The sequence below is a fragment of the Tiliqua scincoides genome, chromosome 1, assembly GCF_035046505.1.
Source record: "Tiliqua scincoides isolate rTilSci1 chromosome 1, rTilSci1.hap2, whole genome shotgun sequence".
Taxonomy (NCBI): domain Eukaryota; kingdom Metazoa; phylum Chordata; class Lepidosauria; order Squamata; family Scincidae; genus Tiliqua; species Tiliqua scincoides.
Genome location: NC_089821.1, coordinates 214,743,320 through 214,751,303, shown reverse-complemented (window position 1 = coordinate 214,751,303; position 7,984 = coordinate 214,743,320). Strand labels below are relative to the sequence as shown.

The following is a 7,984-nucleotide window of genomic DNA, read 5'->3' as shown; positions in this document are numbered from 1 at the left end:
CACTGCTGCTCTACCACTATCTTGTTGCCTCTTGCAGTTTGCTGCTGATATGAAGTTCTCAACTTCCTGTTACAAACAGGCTACCCTGAAAAGGGCATAAGAGTTTCTGTGTCCAGAACTGCATGCCATTCTCTACAGTTCCTATACCTATTTTATGCCATTATTTCTTATGGGATAAAATTCATTTCTAACTCCAAGGTCACAGATGTAGATAGTTGCCCATAAAACCCTTATTTACTTTGATGGAGAAGTATCTGCTGGCCATCTCCACTGTGGAGCCACTCTGCCTAGCTGGCCATTCCTACTCTTTGAAAGGAGTAGCTTGCTGAGGGCAACACTAAGTTCTCAGTCTGCATCTCCATAGTACTGTTTCTTTCTGCTACTGCCACCTGCTCCAACTTGTTGCTTCTTTCATATGAACAAGAGTAGGATATGGTAGTGGTGGAAGCCTCTCTCCCCTGCCATTACCGCAGCAGAAGTGCTACTGCCACTGTGAAGATATATGGCAGGGTGCTGGTGAGCATCCTGCCCACTCCACCAAGTGCCACCTAGCTTCAGAGCCCAATGAAAGGATCAAGCCTGCAGCAGAGCAGAGGACGTACCTGGCCATCAGGTGAACCATCAGTACCCATTGCAGATAATGCTCAGTATGTCATAAAGCCCCCGCCCAAAGCTTTGCCTAGGGTCCCTCTGCTGCTGTCGCTGTCACCTGCCTGGGCTAGCAAACTGCAGAGGAAGCTGCAAGCACCCTCTGCAGTCCTACCACCTTTCCCCTTTCCCCTGCTCCATGGAGCAGGAGAGGGGCAGACACATGCGTAGAGCAGGGATTCCTTCAGCAGCCACTCAGGGTGCCTGCTTGGGCTACGAGGGGAAGGTTCTGCAGCTGCAAGCCACAACTCATAAGAGCCCAGCTGGAGCAGCCAAAGGCCCATCTAGTCCAGCCTCCTGTATCTCACAGTGGCCCACCAGATGCCTCAGGGACCACAGGAGACCTGCATGCTGGTGCCCTCCCTTGCACTGGCATTCTGAGGGAGCCCACTTCTGAACGCAGGAGGCTGCACATACACATCTTGTGATGGGCTTTTCCTCCAGAAACCTGTCCAATCCCTCTGAAAGGCACCCAGTGCAGGTGCCACACTTTGTCTTGTGGCGGGGAGTTCCACAGACTACGCCAAGAGTAAAGAATTGCTTTGTCCTGACTAGTCAGTGTTAGCGGAGGGTGCTGGTGTGGGAGACGAGAAGAGCATCTCTACGCCTCCCCTGCACAAGCTGCGGTGGCGTAGCTGGAGGGGGCGGGCCTTCGGAGCCGTTCCTGGCGGGGGGAGCAGAACGGAGCCCTGCGGCCAGCCTGAGCGCTCCGCCGCCCTCCCGCTACGCCACCGACAAGCTGAGAGGAGCGGCCTCTGCAGCGGGCGAGGCGCGGGCGGCGTTTTCTCCCAGGGCCAGCCCGGTGACCCTCGCGCTCCCCAGCCGGCGCTGAAAGCGCGCCCCCTCCCCCGAGGGCGGGTAGCCCCACAGGCCGCCCCACCCGCCCGCGTTCCAAGGAGCGGGCAGGGAGGTTGGAGGCAGCTGGCGAGCCGCGCAAAGGAAGTCGGGAAAAGGTTTTGCATCCGGGGATCTCGGGCGACGGGCCCACCGACAAAATGGTGGCCCGGAACTGAACCCCGCGAAGGGGGAGCCAGCGCGAGCGGGGAGGGGAGGGGGCGAGGTGAGCAGCTGCTGCCATTAGCGCCGGGACCGAGCCTTCCTCGCCGCCGCGGCTCAGCGCTCGCCTGCGCCTCTCCCTCAGGCAGGTGAGTAGGAGCTTCGCCGCGGGGGAGGAGAGTCGGTGGCCGGCGAAGAGGGAAGGCCCTCGCCTAACACGCCTCGCTCCACCTGGGCCGTTATAACGGGCCCTGCTGCTGCCTGGAAGAGGCGCCCCCGACACGCACACGCACACCCTCCCTGTGTGCATGTTGAGTCTCCCCCACCCCCGTGAGTGCGTGGCCCTGAGGCATGCCTCTCCGTTCACTTCCACCCAGGCGCTGCGTGGAATCACTCCTCCCTCCCCCCACCAGTATCCCGTGGTGTCTGCTGACTGCTGGAGCAGTGTGCCTCCCCCCCCACTGTTATGGCCCCCTCATTCCAGTTGCCCCCCATCTCATTCGTTGCCTGTTTGGGGGCCTCCCAAAGAAGATGGGAACTGCCCCCAGGAAAGACTCCTCCCTGACCAGCTCTATGAGGTCTGATTCACTAGGGCACTGGTTATCACCCATTTAGCACCAGGACCCGCTTTCTAGAATGAGAATCTGTCAGGACCCACAGGAAGTGATGTCATGACCGGGAGTGACATCATCAAGCAGGAACATTTTTAACTATCTTAGGCCGCAGTCCTACCCACACTTATCCAGGAATAAACTCCATTGACTGTCATTGTTAAAAACATATACATAGTACTCTGTTGAAAGTACAGGTCTGTAACATTTTCCCAAATGCAGTCACATCAAGTCTAATATATTAAAAATAAAATATTGAAGTGAATGGGGCCCACCTGAAATTCACTTATGGTCCACAGTTTGAGAGAAACTGCTCTAGGTGGTTCCCAACCTGGGGTACGTGTACCTCTCACACAACAGTAGAAGCAGGACAGACAAAAGAAAATATTTCTTTACTCAGCGTGTGGTTGGTCTGTGTAACTCCTTGCCGCATGATGTGGTGATGGCATCTGGCCTGGATGCCTTTAAAAGGGAATTGGACAAGTTTCTGGAGGAAAAATCCATCATGGGTTACAAGTCATGATGTGTATGTGCAACCTTCTCATTTTAGAAGTGGTTTCCCTTGGAATGCCAGATGTAAGGACACCAGGATGCAGGTCTCTTGTCTTCTGTGCTCCCTGAGGCATTTGGTGGGCCTCTGTGAGGTACGGAAGCTGCACTAGATGGTCCTGTGGTCTGATCCAGCAGGGCTGTTCTTATGTATCCCCACAGGTATCCCTAGGACCTTTACGGGTACTTGAAGAAGAACTGAATAATGGTAGGAAAAGGCAGAGCTGTATTAGAATGTATTGCAAGTCTGGCAAGGCAGGAAGGAAGGAAGGTAGCTGGCTGTGAAAACCTGAGCAATTGCTAGTTTCTGGTCATCAATTCATGTATTATCAGATATGGATCACTAGTTGACAACATATAAATTTGAAATGACAGCAACTATATTAATTACATACATTTTGCTAATATGAAGGGTACAGTTTATGGAAATGAGCTGCCAAGGGGTACACAGGTGAAAAAAGTTGGGAACCACTGCTCTAGAATAATAAAGACAGGGAGAAGAACAAAGAGTGATTGCTAAAGTGGAGCACTGGTCTGAAACTGAGTCCTGTGCATGCTTACCTGAGAGTAAATCCCATGGAACTCGGTGGAGCTTATATCTGAGGAGATATCCACAGGCTTGTGGTATGAGATGTGTGCTCAATGTTACCAATTAAGCACATAATATTTTGTAATCAGCATAATTATTAATATGCATGACTGATATTATTTTTAACATTTTTAAATCATCCTTCCTCCAAGGAACTCAGGGTGTTGTACATAGTTCCTTCCCTCCTTTTGTCCTCACAACAACCCTGTGAGGTAGGTGAGACTAAAAGATAGTGACTGGCCCAAGGTCACCCAAGAAACTTTGTAACTGCAGGGATTTGAACCTGGATCTTCCAGGTCTAAGTCCAACTCCTGAACCATTTCACCATTCTGGCTCCTAGATGCAAGTCGTCTTAACTAATAAATATTCTAGTTTGTAAAGGAAAATCTGGAACAGTCTACACTGTCTTTTAACCCTAAGTTTTTTTCCTCTCAACCCCAGCTCCATTTTCAAATATTTATATTGCACCATCCATGTGCATGGGGCTTTAACAAAGAGTGAGAGGGCAGGTCTGTGCCTCCAGGAGCATACAGTAAAGAGACTGATGCAAGGGAGGCAGGAGTAAACAGGAGAATAATATGCTGTAATTTCAGTTTCACATACTTAAGGATAGTTAAAGTTGAGTATGTTTGTGCAAAAATATCTTTGGTGTTGAAAATGGTCATAATTATGTTAACTTATGTTAAGTAACTTACAAAAAACTGTGGAGACTTACATGAATGGTTAAGGCTGTATTCCTTTGTATACAGGGGAGAAAAACTCATTGAAAACAGTGAGATTTAATTTATACATAAGTAAATGTGTAGGATTGTGCAGCTGCTATCTGATATGATAAATGAAGGGAGTGAAGGAAGAAGAAAATCAGAGAATATGTACTAATTTTACTTAGAATAAAGAAATTATACAGGTGGAGCCTATTTATGCGCTTGAGTTCTGTTCAGTGACCCAGCGTGATTAAGAAAAATGTGTTATGCTAAATTCCATAAAGTTAAGCAAATACGCTGCAGCCTGACACTTGGAGATGGAAGGAAACTAAGGCAGCTGTTCTCAATTGCCTTCCCCTCCTTTGCCTCCTCCTCTGCTCCGTACTCAGCCCTCCCCTTTGGCAGCCATCTCCACTTCTTTCACAGGTGGGATGCTGAGTTTTTAAGAGTCCAGTCCTATGCATTTCCCTGCCTGTGTGAGGCGGAGCCTTTCTGCAGTGTTTTGGGCTGCCTTGAAGCAGAGTGAGACACCAGTATTTTAAAATGTTTCCTTATCTTTTTAAGAGGTGTCCCTTGTTCATGATATCTGTGAATAACTGAAACTGTTGATACAGAATACTGTGATACTGTGGATACCAGGGCTTGCCTGTATTTTTGGGGGGAGGGAGTGAAGAATTGTTTCCCTTTTGTTTGGGAGAGGAGGATGACACACCAGCAGAGTCAGGTTAAGTGTCTTCTGAATTTTTGACATGCCAAGCCCCAAAAGGTTTGCCTCCACTTCTCTATTTCTTGTCTTTACCGCTCCTTTATCAAAGAGAATTACACACAAATTGTTAATGAATGTTTGGATGTGCAAATTACTGGTTTCTGAATTAGAAGAAAAAGAGAGGTTTAATAGTATATTTGGTAGAAAAAATAAAAGGGGTAAAAACCAATTCTTTTTAGAGTATTTACTTCTTTATATCCCACCTTTCTTTTTAAGTAAGAGAATACAGTATTTCAGAATGTGGTGTTTTCATTGTACATAATATGCAACCACCATACAATTCATGTTTTATTTATTTCCCAGTCCAATGGGCTCTGAGCGCTGGCATTAAGCTTCAGCACTGGGTGTTCCAAATGTGCTGTAAGGCATGTCTGAGACACCCAGAGGGTAAGAGCACTATCACCAGGCCAGCAGCAGTTGGCTCTGGGCCCAGTGCTGGATGAATGCTGCCCAGAGCACAGTAGGAGCTCCAGGCAGTGGTGAAGGCCTTGGGAGCCAGGGGGGAGGGATTCCAGGGTGGGTGGAGGAACCAGAGAAGTAGAAGGTGGGACCAGCAGAGATCAACTTTGCCAGATCTCTATTCTCCGTATTAGGCCTCAAAGTCCAACACAGAGTCTCTCAAGTCTATGCCAGCAAAGTATCTGGCACAGACTTGAGAAGCCCCATTGTGGGCCTTCTCAGGACTTGTATTTTATAATTAGCTGTCTTGTGCTGCAATTCCAAAAATAAAACTGGAAGGATGGGCTATTCATTTTAAAAATAAAATACAGGTGAGCGCCACTTTGCAACACTTCGAACAGTGAAGGGTAGCATATGTGATGCTGCTGCTGGTCCCTATACCTCCCAAGCCTCTGAAGCTGAGGGAAGCGCAGCTTCCTCCTTTCTTCATTGGCTTCGTATAGTGTTAAGCCTCACCTGGTGACGGGGGTGCCAGTCTGCATCCCTGTTGGTAAGCAATGCACAACTGTAGATTGTTTCAATTTTATAACTTGACCTGGAACCACACTGGAAAGATTCAAAATCATCAGTATTCCCAGGAAACTGAAATTGAGTTGCAGCAACCTGCTTGCAGCCCAGTCCTATTCCCAACAGCACTGCTGGGTGCAGTGGTGCCAGAATGGCTACCGCTTTATCCAGCAGTGCTCCTGGAGGTCTTCTCAGGGGAAGGGAACTTTCATCTCCTTCTACCAGGGAAAACCCCAGGCCCCCCAATGGGGCTTCTCAAGTCTGCACTGGCTATTTTGCCAGCGCAGACTTGAGAGCCTCTGTTTTGGGCTTTGCAGCCCAACTTTGCAGGAGCTTTGCAGGAGGATAGGATAAGGCAGAGCAGGGCTCCCCGTGTCCCAAGGCCCTTGCTGCCTGGGACTCTTACTATGCTCCAGGCCAGGGGTGTCCAAAGTTTTTGGCAGGAGGGCCACATCATCTCTCTGACACTGTGTTGGGGGCCAGGGAAAAAAGGAATTAATTTACATTTAAAATTTGAATAAATTTACATAAGTTTACATAAATGAATATATTAAAGATGAACTTATATGAATGAATGAAGGTCTTGCAATAGTTCAAGGCCTTGCAAGGCTTGCCTTTCCTTTGCTGCCACTACTGCATCACAGACGTGAAACAGCAAGCAGTGGAGGAAGCCCTCATCCCACAGCTCATGCGAGAGGTCAAACAGTTGCCCTCACACTAAGAGCAGTTGCGTCAGGCCAGTGCGGGCTCCAGCAAATCTCTGGAGGGCCAGAGGCTCATTGGAGACTGGGGGCTCCCTGAGGGCCGCATTGAGAGGCCTTGAGGGCCGGGGTTTGGGCACCCCTGCTCCAGGCAATGTCCATCTAGTGCTGGGCCCAGCTCTGGTCGTCCTTTCAGTCTGGGTGTTATGGACATGCTTTACAGTACATTTGCGACACTCAGTGCTCAGAACCCATTAGATTGGGCTCATAGTTGCCTTGCCCTAGAATGACAAGCTTGACACTGGTTGATGATTATCCAGGGTGCCAAACCCAAGGAAGGTTTTTTCAGCAGTTATCTTGCAATAGCCTCCTTGCGTACCAATATAAATTTGTGTTCTCTTAAATGGCATTCTAACCCTACCTTAAACCGCCAGAATAAACAAGGGTCTACTGGGCACATGGTCAGACATACACTTTCAAGTTACCTGTCCTCATTCTTAGACTAAATAAACTGGAATTATCTATCAAAAAAGGGCAATCAGGTACCCAGGAACATAATGGATCACTCTCAAAGTGGAATGTGTCAGAATAGATACGAGTGCCTTTTATCAGCAGAGTGTCTAGCAAACTGGTCACAGCAGATCACTGCTCGTTCTTCACCACCACTGCCATAGAGGCTTAGAACAATCTTCTTGCTCCTTGGAAAAGCTCTGCTGGCTGACTGTGCTAACGCAGTGGTGTCGGAGAAGTAAAACCACCATCATGGACTATGGCTCTAAAGTGAGTTCTTATCCAAAGAAAGGCTTTCAACTTGGCCATCCATGCAAGTGTGTGGTTTTTTTTCCCCTCAGAAGAGTGGATTCCATCCCTCTTCACAAATTGCTTTTGAAAGTACCTCAGTTTCAAAAGCAAATTTCAGTGTGACATGGGACTGCTGTTCAAAAAACACAAGGCCACACCCTCTTTAGTGCATGTAACTGAGTGCATTTTTAAAATCTGACCAACATGTTTAGTTCTATTGCTTTTTCCATTGGTTGCAGTCCAGCTCCACTGGAATAAAAAATAGATGTGCCATTGGCTTCAGTGTGAGGTACACTACAACTGCTGCAAATGCTAAGATTAACCAGGCTTCATTTCTGAGATGAGTAATCCTGTATATTCAAGGCACAAAGTTCTATCAATGTTCTTGATACTCTTAAAATTGAGTTAGACTAGCATAGCTAATATTATGAGGCTCAGCCCTAAACTACTTACTTGAAAGTAAATGGCTCTGATTTTTGTAAAAAGTTTTCTCCATAAAATACTGTACACTGAAGACCAAAGGTGATGTGGAGCTAATCAATGATATGGTGGGCCACTAGCCAGTTTATGGTGGACTATGCTAGGATTTTAGCAATGAATAACAAACTAAAATCTAGTCGCCAAATGCTCCTCAAGTAAGGTATGGGTCTCCC

At 47.9% G+C, this 7,984-nt stretch overlaps 1 protein-coding gene across 3 annotated transcripts in view; it reads left to right on the top strand.

The window, feature by feature from the left end:
• Positions 1-1,706: 1,706 nt before the first annotated feature.
• LATS1 (large tumor suppressor kinase 1) overlaps positions 1,707-7,984 on the top strand; it is a 29,781-nt gene continuing 23,503 nt past the window's right edge. For all 3 annotated transcript variants that reach the window (XR_010793790.1, XM_066615600.1, XM_066615609.1), the window contains exon 1: positions 1,707-1,793. The gene's annotated coding sequence lies outside the window, so the exon portion shown is untranslated. The remainder of the gene's footprint in view (positions 1,794-7,984) is intronic.